General features: G+C 40.6%; 1 long non-coding RNA gene across 4 annotated transcripts; it reads left to right on the forward strand.

Moving 5' to 3' along the window:
• The first annotated feature begins 1,126 nt into the window (after nt 1–1,126).
• LOC307045205 lies at nt 1,127–3,508 on the forward strand. Of its 4 annotated transcripts, none has more exons than XR_013809814.1 (5): nt 1,127–1,229; nt 1,620–1,680; nt 1,763–1,874; nt 2,215–2,940; nt 3,378–3,508. It is a non-coding gene; the product is annotated as an uncharacterized lncRNA (long non-coding RNA). The 4 variants fall into 4 exon arrangements; XR_013809815.1 differs by having other exon boundaries at nt 2,215–2,338; nt 2,518–3,508; XR_013809813.1 differs by having other exon boundaries at nt 2,215–3,508.
• Nucleotides 3,509–5,703: the final 2,195 nt, after the last annotated feature.

Here is a 5,703-nt window from a genome sequence, read left to right on the forward strand (position 1 = left end):
CCTTTACCTGCTCACTCACTGGCATTCAAGAACCTTGGCCAGAACTGACAATTTAGAGATTGGTCTATTATTGTTTAATAAGCTGGCCTCCCCTCCTTTTAGTAGTGGCAGGACATAAGCTGACTTCCATACTTTTGGGATTTTGTTCGTGCTGAGAGAAAGGTTAAAAAGAGTAGTGAGAGGTGGAGCAATAACATCTGCAGCTATCTTTAAAAAGAAAGGTTCTACATTGTCCGGACCAGCCGGCTTTTTAGGATCTAACTTGGTTAAGACTTCACGAACAACATCAACAGTAAAAGGAGTAAAACTGAAAGGGTTTTCAAGACCACATTGTTCAGAGTCACCGACTGTGGTGTTCACAGAAGCAGAATGAGAAACAGAATCAAACAGAGAGCCACAGGACACAAAATGCTCATTAAAACAATTTAGTATGGTGGCCCTGTCCGATATAGAGCCAGATGCTGTGGTAATGCACGGAGGTAGCTCATTACGGCTATCACCGGTGGATATCGATTTTATGGCTTTCCAGAATTTTCTAGGGTTGTTCAGGTTGTTTGTGGTAACTGACTGATAATACTTAGATTTAGCACTTTTGACATGTGAAGTGAAGCTATTCCTTAGCTGCCTAAAACGCAGCCATTCTACCTCTAAGCATGATTTCCTAGCCTTTGCCCAGGCCTTGTTTCTCTCATGTAGGAGACTAGATGATTCATTCTTAAAATGTATTTAAGGTACAATAAATGTCTACTGAATGTGAAATTCAAGTGAAATATGTGTTTATCACAGAAAAGGGTAACTGACAGTGAATGTATGTTAGTGGAACTGTGTCAGGAAAGTGAAGTGTTAATTAAAGAATGTTAATGAACTGAAATGCATAAAAAAGAAAGTTAATATACATGATTTTGTTGTGCAATAAAACAATCAGAGAAGCGATCTGCAAGGTGCTTAATACAGGTATCATCACTGCTACTGTGGTCATATCGGTGACCCGTTACAATAGTTGAGATGTGAAGGGGGTTATGTTTTTTGTCTGTGTTCTGGGTTCCTGCAGTTTTTTGAACAGACGCACGTCCAGACGGATGAAGCTGTTAACGTTCACTCCAATGGACCACTTTTTTACAGCAATGGCGGATCGTGGAGCCTCTCAATCGTTCCCCGGAAGTTAGCGCCAAGGCTAGCAGAGCTGTAGAGTTGCAGCATAATAGACCGTTCGTGACGGACTTTTAAAGGTAAGAAGAAGTTTAAAGATTTATATTGCGGATATTATCAGTACATCTGATTCAAATTAACATGTGTATTAAAGGATGTCAGTGGATTATCCCTAAATTAGTCGATTTAGGGAACGTTTACAGATAACAGATAAAGCTAGGATTCCGGATCAAGTTAGCAACACATGTTGAACAGCCTTTTAATTGTAAATTCCGTTCTCTTAATGTCATTTCGCCCAACGTTGTTGAATTAGAGAAGAGGGTCTTCTAAAAGGGATTGTATGCGGGGGTGGAGGGAGTTAAATATTAGATAAATATAACTTTGGTGCGTGTAAGATTGAGTGTTTTTAGCAGAGCCATATTGTGTCCTTGTGATTATGTTGATTATTACCTGTCTGTATAATGTTGCAGCTCAGCTGATTTTGGATTGATGGCAAAGGGAGAGGGACTTAAGTGAGAGTGAAAACACAAGGTAAGTTTAATACTACTGTTTTATATAAGTAAGCATACTAAACATGTATTCTATCACTGTATTATATAAGTAATCTTGTTAGTAACCTACTGTATGGCAGGTGGAGGGGCAGTGATGTTACAGGTGGAGGAGCAAAACTGCAAGACTGCAAACTCACAAGACAGAGAAATCAAAGTTTGTTCTCCAGAGAAGAGGTAGATTTCAGTTAATTTATTTCATATTTTCTAAAGATGTGGAAATGGCAACAAAAAAAAAACTTGAGAGCTGCAACCAAGACAACTGTAACAACATGAGTAGAGAGCCACCAAGGTTTTTCAAGTCCATCTCTTACTCCAATTTGCCAACCCAAATGTCCAGGTACATGACGGGACACCTTGCTTGTTTTTGTTGTTTGCGCTCCTCTGGCTGGGTGCTGGCAGGTGGAGGGCAGTGATGTTGGCAGGTGGAGGGGCATTGATGTTACGGGTGGAGGGGCATTGATGTTAGCTGTTACACACCAGGCTCAAACTTAACCCATTGCATCCTTCTTTGCAGTGTCCTTAATCCTGGAAGGGGAATCTGCAATTCCTGCAGAGTTTTGTAACCCGTTGGTCCGCACGCAAAGCGAATTTTTAAAGCCTTCTTAATTGTCTCATTGCTCCATTTCATCCCCTTTGTGGTGAGTCTGCCTAATGCCTTAGGTTGGTCTTTTTAAAACGTTTTCTTATATTTGTTGTCCCTAATTTTCATTGTTTTCTTGAGAGCTGCATTTTCCTTCCTGATTTTTCTTAGTGCAGACTTTGCTTTTTTGGTGATTCCTTCTTGGCTCTTTAATTTTCTCTTTAATTTTTTTAATAGATCTGTTTGACTGGCTGCTGGTTCCCTCGTATGCTGACTGGCTGCTGGTTCCCTCGTATGCTGACTGGCTGCTGGCTGAGTGGGTGGTGTCCACCCTCTCTGTCTCTCCTCACTAGCCATGTCCTCTCTTTCTTCACCCTCACTTTCCTTTCTCTCAGTCTCCTCATCCCTTCTTCCCTCAATCTTTGAGACTAATGTAAGTAGAAGACATGGCACTGTAGATTTTCGAACATTTAAAATATTATACCACTTAAAAATAAGAAATATGACTTTTGTTACAAAGAGTTCATACTTATTATACCTGTGTCACCTTTCACACTATAGCTGTGATCATGAGCTATGGGCTTTGTAGATACAGGTCCCGGGGTGAATCGTGGTGCAGGGGCCCTTCTCTTTTTGACCACAGGGCGATGCACGAAGATGGTGGGTATAGTCTCTGCTCTCAGCCTAGTCTTGCCCTTTTTTGTCTTGACAAACTGGTCTGCATCAAAATGTGCCTGCGGAGTGACTTGAGGTTACTTCACACACAGAACAACTCAGTTTTGTCTGCCCACATACATATTCCATAGTGGTTGAATACACAGTATTAGGAAACACTTTATACTTACTGGACATGTTATACTCATTACATACTGTATATAAAATATGACCAAGAATGTGAGACAACTTTATAGAAATTCATATCACATCTGTTACTGATGCCATTTGTCATACTTTGTTAAACTCACAAATAATAAAGTTCCATAACTTCAGTTGGGAACAAAGACCACACCTTATCTCCCCAAGGCAATTTCCCATCCAATAGGTGTGCTATATAGGTGTGTATAACCCTTTCTCCTGTCTGTTACTCCCTCTTTCAGCACAAGAACCAGAGGGGGATTCAATGGAGCCTGAATACCTGCATTGAGACCCTCACCCTGCACCCTGAATCTCAGCTCTGTGTTTTTCAAGCCTTTCCCTGTTTTTTGTATTAAACAAAACATTAAGCTTTCCCAATGGTGTGGTTTTCGTTTTGTGAAAAAGTGCAAATGCAGTGTTTGTATATAATATCCTCACATATTTTTTTGCTGTTGGTCGTGAAATTGCTCCTGCTGACTTGAGCAAGCCATTTTTTCCTCCGCTCTGTGTCAGTGGGGAAGCCGTACATTCGTACTCCTTTCTCGGAGCGATTTGAGCATCCCCAGGCAGCACAGCAAACCATGGTGGCGACTAGGAGGCAGCACAGCAAACCAGGACAACGCACAGACAAACTGCATGATATGCTATTCAATGTTTATTGAATTCCATGTATTTGCAATGGATGTTCCTAAAACAAGACATTTAACATCATCATCATGCTGCTGCTGCTGCTGCTGCTGCTGCTGCTGCTGCTGCTGCTGCTGCTGCTGCTAGTCCTTTGATAGTCACCTGTCGGTCTCCTGTCCTTTCTGAAAGCCATAAAGATGACATTAGTCATTTAGATAACTTGTGTCCTAAATTACCATGGGATTACTGAAACTACCATGAATTTAAGAAAATGGTAGAAATTAATCTAATCTGAATTTTGAAGCATTCCTTTAGATCCCCTCCCTCTAAATATATCAAACATTAGAAAGTGATGGTCCTGACTACCATACAAGTTTAAGAAGATAATATTGGTTTTAAAGAATTCAAAGCTATAAACAGCAACAGGCTCTTTAACCAAGGCACTGTTAGCCTAACATGTAAACTAGTTTTCACACTAATCCTAATATTATCACTTAATATTAGCAAATTCTATTTTATTTTTTAAAACATATTGATGTAAATACATACACATATCGATTTGTTTTATAAATATTGCAAATCAAAACCTTTATTCACTAATAATTACCAAAAATCGTGGTTCTATCTCCTGTTATCAATGCATTCACATTGCCTGCCATGAACTTCCGGGGAACGATCCTCGTCTGCATGAACCACGTGACGATAACCGTTTTTGGACTTCCGCTGTCGTAACTCTTCTATATATACGGCGCTGCTGCTACCATAAACTGGCTGTAGCCCACAAACTGAAGCAGAATGATCAAGTTCAATAATAACAAGCTCCAGTGTTATAATTCCATAATTCCATACTCATAAATAAAATGACATGCAAATAACATTTTCTTGGCTGTGGACTTGTACTGTACATAATTATGTTGAGCTCATGGTAATCCTAACCCTAACCCTGGGCGAGAGCTGTTGGTGTCTGAACTGCCAACTGTGAGGGATATCCTGAGGTATGGCAGCTACTTGAGGGATCAAAGTAAAGATGATAGGAGGAACTACCCAGTGGACCAGCTGGTAGGTGACATTTTCCCTGGTCTGATTGGTCAGTGTAGCAAAGCGAATGCTCTTTTCAAGCCACCTGTTATTAATGAAAAGGTGACCATTATGTCCAAGCTGAAGGAGGTCTGGAATCAGGCAGTGAAGTTGTCCCTTGGGAAGGGCAAACTTGATGCCAAGGAGAGGTTCAGTGTCAAGTTAGACAAATTATTTGAAATTTTCACTTGCAAGTGTCGGATTACCAGTTGTGAGGGGGGAGGCTGTGATGGCTGTGTGATCCAAGCCCACATTAACTTTTCCTGCAGCAGAGGGAAAAGGATTCCTTTAAAAGATCTTGCATACATCAAGGGACAGAAAGAGAAGTTTGGAAGTAAAGGACCCCTTGCGGAGGGGGGCCTCATCTGAGGCGCACCTATGCGCTTATGTGGCGCAATTAGGGTGGCGCGGCACGGTTTCGCTGCTGTGAGGCTCCACTAGCACTCATCAAATAACTGTGCGTGGGGCCTCAAATTGGCCCCTGGCCCTGGTTAATCTTGAAAATACTTCATCTGCAATATCTTTTTGGGAAATAAATCAATATACTTATGTTATTATAATTTAATTTGAAGTTTGCACATCTTTATAATTTTTTCAAAATGTACATCTCTTCAGTTCAAACCCTGAACGCATAGTGTCCACTTGAGTGGACATATAAAAATGTCTTTGAAAAAACTAGATTAAAAAAAAAAAAGTTCAAATCTTTTTTTTCATGCCCCAAGAGAAATAATAACACTCGTTAAAAAAATCCTGACTGAGGCTTTCATAATTCAGGCGTGAAAGGGTTAATAAAATACTCAGGGGAGTTTCCTGAATTTTCATGCCCAAAGCCAAGCACTAGGCCCTGGGTAAATTAAGAGGCTG

The sequence above is a fragment of the Notothenia rossii genome, assembly GCF_949606895.1.
Source record: "Notothenia rossii genome assembly, chromosome: 6".
Classification (NCBI taxonomy): Eukaryota; Metazoa; Chordata; class Actinopteri; order Perciformes; family Nototheniidae; genus Notothenia; species Notothenia rossii.